Below are 12,551 nucleotides of genomic sequence, written 5' to 3' on the forward strand. Positions count from 1 at the left end.
GTTCACACCTAATCCACACCAATAGTTCCCTTTCGGCCTAAACTAGTTGGGTACATTCTGTCGTTCACAACCAGGACTGATGCAAGTTTACGGAGCGCCCACCTCCTGCCAGGACTGCGTTTTCCAGCCTACTTGGCAGTTCACTGCGTCACCTCACTTAATCCTCGCAGCAGCCTGAGGACGGGCGACGGGCTGAAGAGTAACGCTGCCCTGGCTCACTCGCAGGTCAGCTTGCACGGGGCCAGCAATAGGCCTCCTCAGAGGAGACAGTAACTTTTTGTCCTCACATCTACAATCTGCTCCAGACCTTTTCTAGAAGAGACTGGAGCACTGAGATGGGCAGTGCAGCTCACCCAGGATCTCAAGGTGCTTCTCAGGCCACCTGGAGCAAGCGGGGAGTCCTGGGCCATCTGGATCTGGCTTCCTCCCTCTCAGTCCAGAGCCTGTGGGTCTGAGGGCAGAGCCTGGGGTCTGGGGAAGAGTGCGCACCACGTCCAGGCCTGCCCGCCACTGCCCTGGGAGCCCATCTGAATCTGGGGCTGAGTCCATCTCCCAGCTGCCCAAAAGAGATGGACGCTGCCTTAGACTGTGTGTGTGTATGTGCATATGCGTGTGCGTGTAGGTGTATGTGCATATGTGTGTGTAGGTGTGTGTATGTATATGTGTACGTGGGTGTGTGTATATACGTGTAGATGTGTGTATGTGCATGTGCGTGTAGGGGTGTATGTATATGTATATAGGGGTGTGTATATTTGTATATGGGTGTGTTATGTGTATGGGTGTATATGTGTAGGTGTATGTATGTGTGTCTGTGAATGTATGTGTATATGGCATGTATGTGTATGCATATGTGTGTACATGTATGTGTATAGGTGTCTGGCATGTATGTGTATCTGTATGCATGTGTGTATACATGTGTATGTAGGTGTGTGTATGTGTATAGGTGTGTGTGTGGCATGTATATGGGTGTGTGTATCTGTGTATGCATATGCGTGTACACGTGTATATGTGTAGGTGTGTGTGCGTAGATGTGTGTATGGGTAGGTGTATAGATGTGTGTGTGTGTGTAAGGTGCTCTTCTTCCGGGCACTGTCCTTTACTGCAGTTCCTAATTTTATTAAGTCATCAGAGCTCTTCACTGAGTGTTCAGAACATTCAGTTAATCGCGTCTCTGCAGAAGCCAGTGCTGGCCCCACCGAAGGGGCTGCCGCACTCCCTCTCTCTCCTTCAGCTGACCCCCGTCCCAAATCAAAGTCACAGAGCAGTTAACTCTTTCTGTGAGCAACACTTTCTAACTCCCACAGTTACTACCTTCAGGCCAGAAACAGAGCCTAAGTTCTGGAACTGACAGCTGCTCTATGTCCTTCACTCACGCAGCACCTGTGTATCGAGTACTCGCACTGTGCTGGGCGCTGTCTGAAGTGTGAGGACCCTGGTGTGACAGGGACAGGGTGAGCCTGGAGTGTAGCGGTGGGTGGATATTGGGCAGGCGGGGGGGAGTGTGGGCGGGAGTCCCCTCTGAGGTCGCCCGCTGAAAAGGCAGGGGCCCTGCAAAGAGCGGGGGCAACGGCCAAGGCCCCAGAGGAGAAGCAGCCTGGGCGCTCCAGGGACCAGGAGAGCTGGAGTGTGGCCAACAGCAGGAGGATGTGAGGACAGGACACAATCTGCAGGGCCCAGTGCAAAATGAAAACGCGGGCCCTCGTTCACAAATTATTCAGGATTCCAGACGGCGACAGCAGAGGAAGAAGGAAGCGTGGGACCGGCGGGACGGCAGACGTGGTGCCTGTGAAGCCGGCCCTGTGCGAGGAAGGGGCTGAGAGGTGGACGGGGCCGGATCATGAGGCCTTGGGCCGAGGAAAGGGCTGGATTTTATTCTACAGGTCTTCCTCGACTTATGATGGGGTCACATCTGATAAACCCATTGTAAATCGAAAATACCGTAAAGGTTGAAATGCATGTAATACAGCAAACCTACCGGACATCATAGCTCAGCCTCACCCACCCTAAACGTGCTCAGAACACCTACATTAGCCTACACTGGGGCAAAATCGTCTAGCACAAAGCCTGTCTTACAATAACGTGTTGCATTATCTCTTGTGATTTTCTGAATACTGTACTGAAAGTGAAAAACAAAGTGTCCGGGTACAGAGTGGCTGCAGGCGTATTGGCTGTTGACCCTTGTGACCGCGGGACTGCTGGCGCCGCCCAGCATCGCGAGAGAGATGGTCCCACACATACCTAACCTGGGAAGAGATCTAAATTCAAAGTTCAAAGTACAGTTTCTACCGAGTGTGTATCACTTTCACACCATCATAAACTTGAAAAATCTCAAGTCCAACCACCACAAGTCAGGGACGGTCTGTACCTGTGCTGGAGGCTACAGGAAGGGCCCAGGCCTGGGGGGATCTGCGTGGGGTCCGTCTTTGAAGCACCACTTGGTGCTGCGTGGGGAACCCAGGAGGCCGGCCTGGCCTGGGGCTGTACAAAAGGAGATGGTGGGAAGACGGCGGGCTTTAGGGAGGGCTGATGGGCCGGCTGTACGCAGCGAGGGGACAGAAGCCCTGGAGTTCTGCCTCATGTTTGCGTTTGGAGAGGCCCATTAGCCAGCCCTGCGGGAATGTGGACGACGGGGCCTCCCCCGGGGCGGCCACACCTCTCTGAACAGATGCCCTTCTCTCCCTTCACAGAAGTCCGATCCCAGCTCACAGCCGGCGACAGTGCTTGCTCGAGACGCCGCGGTCGGAGGCCATGCTGCCAGATGCTACCTCTCCCCACTAAGAAATCCGAAGACAAAATGTGCAGCCACTGTCCAAAACTAACATGTACAAAACAGCACAGAGCCCGTTCGAGCAGCAGGTGTCACAGCAGTAAACGCTGGAGCCAAACGCGTTGGCTCTGGCAATGCTCGTGCGTGTCTTGTCCTGGAAATGGAGTTCATCGAAATTGGGAACTGGGAATTGACAGCTCAGCAAAGCTGCCCTCACCGGCTGTCATCCAGAGCGCTGCCGGGAAGGGCAAGGTTACCACTGCTCGAGTGCCTGGCCCGTGCAGGGTACGGTCAAGTGTTCTGGGGCCATTCCCCACGTTGTCTGACTCAGTCCCTCCCACAGCCTGTGAAGTCAGTAGGCTTCTCCCTCATTTTCAGATGCTAAAAATGGGGCTCAAAAAGCTGAGTGATTCGTTCAGGCTCACCCCAAATTTAAAAGTGGGGGTGGGGGCAGATCCTACGAGCTAATGCCCCCTTTTCTGTGCTAATGGCACCTGGTTTCTATGGAAACTGGCTGGCCCCAAGAGATGCATCCTGACTGGTCTTGGCCGGTCACAAGACTCCTGTCCTCCTTTGCCACTGTTAGTATGGGGTGAGCCTGGGACCTCTTCTGGCCAATGAGATGGGAGAGAAAGCGGCGGGAACAGAAACTTCTGGCAAAGATTTTCTCCCTGATAGAAAGGAGAGAACAGTTCAAGGACAGGTCCCCTTGGCATCCTCTGCCTCTCCTTCCTGCTGGTGGACATGTTGTGGGAGGGTAAGGTGTCTGCCTGTGGCAGCCTTTTCAGCACCATGAGGCAGTAAGGATAAAGCCAACCAGCTGAAGATGCAATGGAAGCCTGGCACGTGCCCAGGGCCCGGATGACACGGCTGGGCTGTCCAACCAATCTTAGGACCTCCTACCTCCAGACTCCTGTTGAGTCAGCAGCAAACGTCCAGATGGTCGAAGCCATGGTCCGTCAGGACTTTATTAGTTATTTTCAGTTAAACACCTCCTAAGGTAAACCCTGGGTTGGTCTAACTTCAAAGCCCATGATCTTTTTCCTGTTACCCTCTGATGTTTACATGGGGTCCAGTTGTCACCCAAGGTCCGGTGTCAAACTACTGCACAATAATTACGGGAATGATCAGACTTTGAAACTGAAGAGAAAGCTGCCAGTTTAAAGAAGGACAGGGGGTCATTTCAGCAAGGTCAGAAATCTGCCTTCTTGGTTGTGCTTGGCGTGAATCCTAGCATCACGGGACTTCCAAGCCGGAAGAGAACGAAACGATCACCTGGTCCAACCCCATGTTCCAGAGGACGAAGCTGAGACTGTGAGAAGCTAAGTGACTCACGCCGAGGCCCGAGGGCAGCATCGGCCCTGGGACGGGAATCGGCACCCCGCTGGCCCCCGCTCACACGACCTCTCCTCACTCCCCACACAAACTCTTCATCAACTTTGCCCCAAACTCTCACTGGTCAATCACCTCAGATCAAGAAAAGACTGTCAATGTAATCATATTCTTGTGACAGGATAAACCCTGGTTTCTTTCACACGTATTTCCTTGTTGAGTCAAGTTACCAGCCTTTCCAACGTGCTCAGCAGCACATCATGCCCAGAAAATGGAAAGAACCCAGAGACACTGGGGCGCAGAGGGTCAAGTTCCTGGCTTTTCAGATTAAAATCGTTTCTTGAATCCCATCACAGAGATGACTGTCTTGAAGGCAAGTGCGCTCAAGGGATCCAGTCAGAGGCGTTGCCATAAACACCGCACTGCGAGTCAGAGGACCACACGCCACGTGAAGACGGCTCAGGCTGCGGGGGAAGGGGCTCGGGTGCGGGGACGCCCTTAGAAGGGGACTGATGTCCACGGAGAAGGGGCGGGGAGGACAACAGGGACACGAGACAGGCTTGAGGAGAGGCAGACCCCTCTCAAGGGGAGTGGGGGGCCGGCACCAGGTCACTAAGACAGGACTTTGGAATCCGAGGACAGAGGGCTCGGGCCTCCTAACCGTCCGGAGCTCTGGGAGGGCCGCCCAGCGCACAAACAGAACCCATGCCACCGAGGACTGGGCCAGGAGAGTCGAGGTGTTTTCCTGGAGCAGCGGAAGAGAGGCTGGTTGATAGTCCTGAGTCTCTCTCGGCCGCAGGGAGGTGGTGGAGGTCGGCAACCCTCCCGGTGCCCTGGAAGGCAAGGCCACGGGCATCGCCACGACCAATGCGAGCCTGAGGCCACATGGAACTGTGGCCACCTTGGTGGACACCGATAACGGACAGTTCTGGCCAGGGAATCTCATTAGGAATGGACGTCGTTAGTGAAACATGAGAGGAAGACGCCATACCTCCACGAATGCTAGTGCAAGCAGGGCAGACACTTCCCCTGGGTACCACCACCTCACGTGGTCATTCATTCACTACCATTAAAGTGCTACATAACAAACCACCACAAGCCTGGGTGGTGTACATCTCAGGAGCCCGTGGGGTACAGCTCACCTGAAACGTGCCTCTCACGCGCCTGCAGTAGCTGTGCCGACGGATCTAGGATGGCCTAGGTCACACCTGGGGTGAGAGCTCTGCTCCAAGAGTCTCATTCTTCTCCTGGGTCAGCGAACTAGGGTAGGCATTCCTAGTATTAACGGCAGAGGAGAAGATCAACAAAGTCTGATCAATGCAAGTGCTTCTGGAGCCTCTAATTGCTTCTCGTTTGCTAAGATCCCATTGGTCAAAGCAAGTCACACATTCAAGGCCAGAGTCAGAGTGGGTGGGCACTCCTGACGGGGCGGGGGAGGCATTGGGCCACTCTTGCAATCTACCAACTGATTTAACTGATCTTAAGCACAAAACGGCTGCTAGATCATGAAACTGTCCACAGTTAACCTGTAATTTACCTAAATTAGGTTTTCCGCCATTAGACAGAAATGGGATTCAGGATAAAAATTAAGTTTAATTGTAGAAAAGATAAAGTTACACTTTTTGCTCCTGTGATTGGTGACTGCGATTTTTTCCCACTACATTCTTTAAGCCAACGATTCAAAAGCACCAAAGCAATCAGTAAGTTAGCCTTAAATACTATAAAAGCCAGTTTTCTGAAGACTCCAACCAAACCAGGAAATGATATCCAAAGTTGATATGATGTTACTTCCAAAAAGCAAACAGAGAGGCAAGGGGACTCATTAAAAATTCCAATTTGGGACTTCCCTGGTGGCGCAGTGGTTAAGAATGCGCCTGCCAACGCAGGAGACACGGGTTCGAGCCATGGTCCAGGAAGATCCCACATGCCGTGGAGCAACTAAGCCCGTGCGCCACAACTACTGAGCCTGTGCTCTAGAGCCCACGAGCCACAACTACTGAGCCCATGTGCCACAACTATTGAAGCCCGAGTGCCTAGAGCCCATGCTTCACAAGAGAAGCCACTGCAATGAGAAGCCCGTGCACTGCAACAAAGAGTGGCCCCTGCTCGCCGCAACTAGAGAAAGCCTGCGTGCAGCAATGAAGACCCAACACAGCCATAAATAAATAATAATTAATTTTAAAAAAATCCAATTTGGCTTACAACTGTGGATTCTGGAACAAAGTGTGCAGGAGCCTCTGACACTCTTCCTAGAATACCACCTTTCTAATGGCAGCCATCTCTGTGATTACAACGATAACTGCTTCAAATGTAAAATACCGCTTATGGGGCTAGAAGATCTGTCTGGGTCAAGGCAAAACATAACACTCAATTGCTTGTTGCCAAGTGAATAATGTTTTCATCATTAAACCAGTCCTGGGGTATAATCTCACGTGTTATGGGTGGCTCAATTTAGGGCCGACTGGAACACCAAACCCTAAAGACAACGTTCCATGTTGCCCCTTGTACCAGAGCGAAAAACCTCTTTTTCGCTGAGCTATCCAGAGTAAAGGAAGGGCCACGGCCTCGGGGGGCAGGGAGTAAAACCAGAAGGGACTCGGATGCCACGGGATGAAGGAAGGGGCTCCCTAGGTCACAAGGCTGTGTCTGATGGGGGGGTCCCCTCCATTTTCATAAGCTTGCTGCACTTGTCAGTGTCTCTGCCACGTCCTGTCAGCTGCCTGTGTGTGTGTGTCTGCCCATGCACACACTGTTCTGTTCCAGTGCTTCAAAAATGTTTTCAGAAACAAAACGTTTGTGTCTCTTTTTTAATTCAAAAAACGTTTTTATTTAAGTATCATGTGTGCATTCTATTCCTACTTCTTATACCCTACAGCAAACTCAGCACCAGAAGTTTAGATTCCATTCATCACCACACTCTTTACCTCTTTTGCCCTCCCCCCACTTCCCTTCAGGTAACCACCACTCTGTTCTCTGTATTTGTTTTTGTTTGGTTCGTTCATTCATTTTGTTGTTGTTTGTTTGCGGTACGCGGGCCTCTCACTGCTGTGGCCTCTCCCGTTGCGGAGCACAGGCTCCGGACGCGCAGGGTCAGAGGCCATGGCTCACGGGCCCAGCCACTCCGTGGCATGGGGCATCCTCCCAGACCGGGGCACGAACGCGTGTCCCCTGCACCGGCAGGCGTACTCTCAACCACTGTGCCACCAGGGAAGCCCCGAACCACCAGGATTTTGGCGTCAGCTGGGCCGCTGGGGTCTGCCCTTCTTGGCCTCCACCTCTGATGCCTAATCTCTCCATCACCAACTTCCGCGCCCCGCCCCACGCACCGGACAACGCCCACTGGGGACGGGGGGCCGCAGCTCTGGGATCGGGGTATTGGGGCCCTCCGTCTCCCTCCCGATTTCCGCCTTCACATCCTGAAAACTACCCCAGGAGCTGGAAACCCAGTCGCAAGCACGGCCCCAGGAGCTGTGACTTGAACCCGCGGGGCCGGCGGCCGCACGTGCAGAACTTCCCCTCGCCCTCCGGCCCCAGGAAGATGGTGTCAAGAAAACCCAGCTCTCCCGCGGGCCTCCTTTCTAAAGCTGACGTTAGAACCGGTGTGTGGAGGCGCAATACACCTGAGCTCCCAGCGCCACCGCGCTTCCAGGGGCGCACGCTGGACGCCTCGCGGTACAGCCAGCGTGGGAACTCAGGGTCCCAAGACCGCCCTCCACCGAGTCCTGGCCCCCAGCAGGGTATCCGCCGCCTGAACCCCCTCCCCGTGCCCCCCGCCCACTCTCACCCGCGCCCGGGGCTGGGCTCCACACGGATCCAGTGAAAGGGAGGCATCTTCAGTTCTGGATCCTTTTGAACGACTCCTGTTGGGCCTGCAGTCCCTGTGGGCCCGGGGCGCCCCTGTGGCTGCCGCCACAAACTACTCGGGACGGACCCCTCCCCCCGCGCCGGGCCGCACCCTGATTGGCCCAAGGCCAAGCTGATCTCCATGGCAGTGATTGGTTAGGAGTGGGCACGTGATCCAGTCTGGGCTGGTTTCCTGGCTCCCAATGCAGAGACCCTGAGAGAGAACCGCATCCTCCGGAGGCTGATTGGATGTGCAGCTGAGGGGGATGCAGAGACCCCACGGGCCAAACCTGGTGCCACCCCACCTTCAAACGCCCGGAGTGAAGTTTAACACATTGCCTCATCGACTCCGCCAGCTTCCGTCCTGCTCTTCTGTCCCCTCTTCTGGAAGCATCCAGATTCCCTACACAAATGCTGAAAACACCTGGGCGCTTCCAGGAATCAAGTCCTGTTTGGGTTCTGCCTCGTCCTCACCTGGATCATTTCCCTCCTTCCCCACTTGCATGCTCTTTGCTTGACCTTCTGTAGACACCAGCTCGTTGGGGAGCATCACAGCTGTTTCCTCTTCCACCCAAATGCCCCCACTACTTAGGGAGAGCCAGAAGCACCCAGAGGCTGCCGTCTCCTGAGCCCTGCCCTGCGCCAGGCTGTGGGCTGGGCTCCACACGCTATCCTTACCTTCTTCTCCAGGACTGTTCTTATCCGGACTTTACATACTTGGCACTGAAGCTTGGAGAGGTTAAGTGGCTTGTCCAAGGTCACAAAGCTGGCAGGTGACAGAAACAGAAATTAGTAGACAGGGCTGCTCCACACGGCTGCCTGCCTACACCCCCCCCCCCCAAAAGCCCTCACCCTGACCTGCCTTCACAGCAGAGGAGCGGGAGTTCGGGGGCTTCCACCGTGTGGAAGGGACAGGAAGGCGTGTCAGGTACATTGCCACACTCACTGTGTCACGAACCACCAGGTGTCCTCGATGACGTGACACTGAGCTAGGCATCCCTGCCGCTTTGGCGCTAGGCTCGCCCACGTGGCTCGCTTCAGCTGTGGGCACCTGGGGAGAGTGACGTGATGGTTCCTAGGAGACCCTGTCCGTTCCCACTTGATTTCCTGCACTTTTGCCATGACTGTGAGAAAAAGCTTCCCTGGAGCAGCTGCTGCCCCTTGAGCCTGGGCCCGGAGTGCACACCTGGAGTAGAGGCATCCGGCTGGCCCCAGGCTCTGAAGGGAGAAGCTGAGGCTCCCAGCCACACCCGGCCTAGAGCAGCAACTCCCGGTCAGGTGCAGACATTGCCCCAGCTAAATCTTAGCACATGTCACTGAAGTTCTTGGTTGTTGGCTATGTGCATGGGGGTGAGGGTCACATGCGCTCTGTTTGCACCTGTATTTTCATAACTTGTGCTGGTTTGCCACATCTTTGACGAAGGTGTTTTGGCCTCAGAGTGATACCTTGTGGGTAAGGCACCTACTAGAGCAGGCCCAACCCCTGGGCCATGGACAGTACCAGTCTGTGGCCTGATAGGCACTGGGCCACACGACAGGAGGTGAGCGACAGGGTAGCAAGCGAAGGTTCATCTGTACTCACAGCCGCTCCCCGTCACTCACAATACCACCTGAGCTCCGCCTCCTGTCAGATCAGCACCGCGTTAGCTTCTCACAGGAGCGCGAACCCTGCCGTGAACCGTGCGTAGGAGGGATCTAGGTTGCTGCTCGCTCCTCATGAGAATCTAATGGCTGATGATCTGAGGTGGTGATGCCAGTGCTGGGGAGCAGCTGCAAATACAGATTATCCTTAGCAGAGCGGTCTGACGGCACAGAGACCATAATAGATCAATTACTTTGTATAATTATTTCATTATAGATTACAATGTAATAATAATAGAAACAAAGCTCACAATAAATGTAATGCACTTGAATCATCCCGAAACCATCCCTCCATCCCCCACCGTCTGTGGAAAAACTGTCTTCCATGAAACCAGTCCCTGGTGCCAAAAAGGTTGGGGACCGCTGTACTAGAGGACCTGGTATAGAGCAGACACTTGGTAAATGCAGAGACGACGATGACCGTGTTGGGGGTGATGGCCGTGCTGGGGGTGACGGTAATTCTGTGACGCACTGGGTAGAACCCTGGCTGCTCGGGACCACCCCTGAGCTCCCCACTCCCCTCCACAGAAGGAGAACTTCTTTCCAGAAAGAACTTGGTGTTACAAGGAGCCTCGGGCTTTCAACCCAAGTAGCACCTCCGTATCCCAGTCCAGTTACACAGCAGCTGGCCCAGGCCTGAGTGGCTCTCTCTAACGGTATTTACCTGCTCCTGGCATTTTGCTGATAAACACAGAAGATACTTTTTCAAAAAAAAATTAATGAGATTATTATAGAAAATAAATAATCATCAATTAAGGAAACTCAGAGAAACGTGGACTAAAAGGAACTGATACGATGGACTTTTTCATCTTGTTATTTCAGGCAGGAGGCCAGGACCTGACAAATACTGAAGTGATATCAAGGAAAAAGAAAAGCTGTCATCCTTCTGTGACCTCCTAGGCTTTCTGGGGGTGGGTTCAGGCCTCTCCCTTCTGTCCCCACTGGGTTTCCCGGTGAGTTTTAGGCCTGGGTTCGGGGTGCTGCCACTGTCACTAGACGGGGGCGTGGGCCACCAAGAGGCACAGGTGAGAACCGGATTCACTCACTCACTCATGTGGGTGCCAGGCCCCCAGGGGAGAGGGTTCCCCTGTCCTCAGGAAGGCTACATTCAAGTGGGAAAGACAGACCCCAATCAAATAAAGGAAATGATTGCAGGTACTAACAAACATGGGCACCGTGTTGCTGCGAGGGGGTCAGCCCCCTCCAGTGGTGATGCTGAAAGAGGGTGGGGACCCAGAGGGCGAGGCGTGTGGGGGCCAGGTCTGGAGGTGGCCACATGCCTTCGGCTCACATTCTAGCACCCCCATGGCCACACCTACCTGCCAAAGAGGCTGGGAAGTGCAGTCTGGTCGTCAGGGCAGAAGCAACCCGCTGTGATCAGCCGGCGGCCTCTGCCACGCTGCGCGACGCGAGGAAGGTCCACGAAACGAGGACGTTGAGCCCGAGAGGATTTGGGAGGGTCCAAGGCGCGTCTTCCAGCGTTGGGAGGGTCTTCGTGTGACAGGGAGGAGGACTGTCTTTGTTTTGCGTCACTCTAAAGGGCAGAAGCAGGGCCTGTGGGTGAGCAGAAGTTCTAGGGAGATGGGAAGGGTGAACAGCCATCCCGGACTGCCGGGGTTCGGCGCTGAAAGCCCAGCCCAGCCCCGCCCCGCCCCAGGAAGCCTGTCGCTGGGCAGACTCAGGTGTGTCTGTCCTAGGAGTCCTCTCAGGCAACACTCCCTTCCCCGTCCCCCCCCTTTCAGATTTGAATTATTGTGCTGTTGGCCATGAGCTCAATGTTAACGAGTCAACAATATACATCAAACAAGGTGTCTTTAAACACAAATACCACAAAACGCCGTGATGTACTGATTCACTGATGAGAATGTTGTGGCCAGAGGCTCACAGAAACCCAACCCCGTATTTGCCCAGGAGCAATGGTGCAGTATTTGCTAGTTCAGTGTTCACGGTGACTTTATAGAAAGCAACTAGCAAAAGTAACAAGAATTGACTGTAAGCCACACAGTGGAGTATTTTTTGGCCATAAAAAGAAATGAGTGCTGAAACAGTGTGGATGAACTTTGAAAACATTATGCGAAGTGAAAGAAGCCAGTCACAAAAGAGCATGTATTAAACGATTCAATTTTATGAAATGTCCAGAAGAGGGAAATCTATAGACAGAAAGATTAGTGGTTGCTTGGGACTGGGGGAGGGAGGGGAGATGGTGAGTAGAGGAGCGATAACTAAAGGGTACAGGGTTTCATTCTGGGTGATGAAAATTATCTAAAATTGATTCTGGTGATTGGTTGCACATATCTGTGAATACACTTTGGATTGTACACTTTACATGGGTGAATTGTTATGGTATATGAATTATATCTCAATAAAACTGTTTAAAAAATAACCCTCAAGAGTAACCACAGGCTCACAGGAGGGAGCAAAGCTGGGGGAGGAGGGCATACCTCAGCAGCTTCCCCCTCAGCATCTCCTGCAGCCTTCCCCTGTCTGCCCCTGCCCTTCCCAGCTGGGCTCAGCCCTAGCCCCAGGTCTCCAGCTCACACGCTAGCAAACTGAATGCTCTCCTCACATCAGGAAGACTTTCCGGTGGACGTGCTCCGTGGCAGCCTGGGGACTCCAGAAGGAAGCAACTCCTCCTCCTCTGATCATTGAAGCACAGTTTGGAAGATCAGTTCGTGGAAATGACAGAGCAGGGGTCCAAGCAGCCTAGAGCAGTGATTCTAGACGACACGACTGTAAGGTCTCTTCCAACCCAGAGAGCCTTGCATCAGTCAGGAATGCTTCTGACCACAAGTAACAAAATACCTGACAAACAGCAGCTAAGAATAAAGAGAGGTGACTATCTCCCACGGCTGGAAGTCTGGAGGTCGGCAGGTCCGAGATGGGTGTGGGTGCAGGTGCTGGACGGCTTCCTAGGCGCCCCTCCACTATCCTCAGCACTGGACTGTCCACCCTAGTCCTGCCACTTACG

At 53.7% G+C, this 12,551-nt stretch overlaps 1 long non-coding RNA gene across 1 annotated transcript in view; it reads right to left on the reverse strand.

Annotated features, from left to right (window-relative positions):
* Positions 1-1,036: 1,036 nt before the first annotated feature.
* Positions 1,037-12,551, reverse strand: part of LOC113607327 (uncharacterized) — a 43,717-nt gene continuing 32,202 nt past the window's right edge. Inside the window, exons 7-9 of the long non-coding RNA XR_003427890.1 lie at positions 10,903-11,117; positions 8,233-8,708; positions 1,037-5,374 (exon numbers count right to left, since the gene is read on the reverse strand). This is a non-coding gene — a long non-coding RNA (uncharacterized LOC113607327). The remainder of the gene's footprint in view (positions 5,375-8,232; positions 8,709-10,902; positions 11,118-12,551) is intronic.

The sequence above is a fragment of the Aethalodelphis obliquidens genome, unplaced genomic scaffold, assembly GCF_003676395.1.
Source record: "Aethalodelphis obliquidens isolate GAN/ISIS:26980383/991018 unplaced genomic scaffold, ASM367639v1 scaffold3, whole genome shotgun sequence".
In the NCBI taxonomy this organism is placed as follows: domain Eukaryota; kingdom Metazoa; phylum Chordata; class Mammalia; order Artiodactyla; family Delphinidae; genus Aethalodelphis; species Aethalodelphis obliquidens.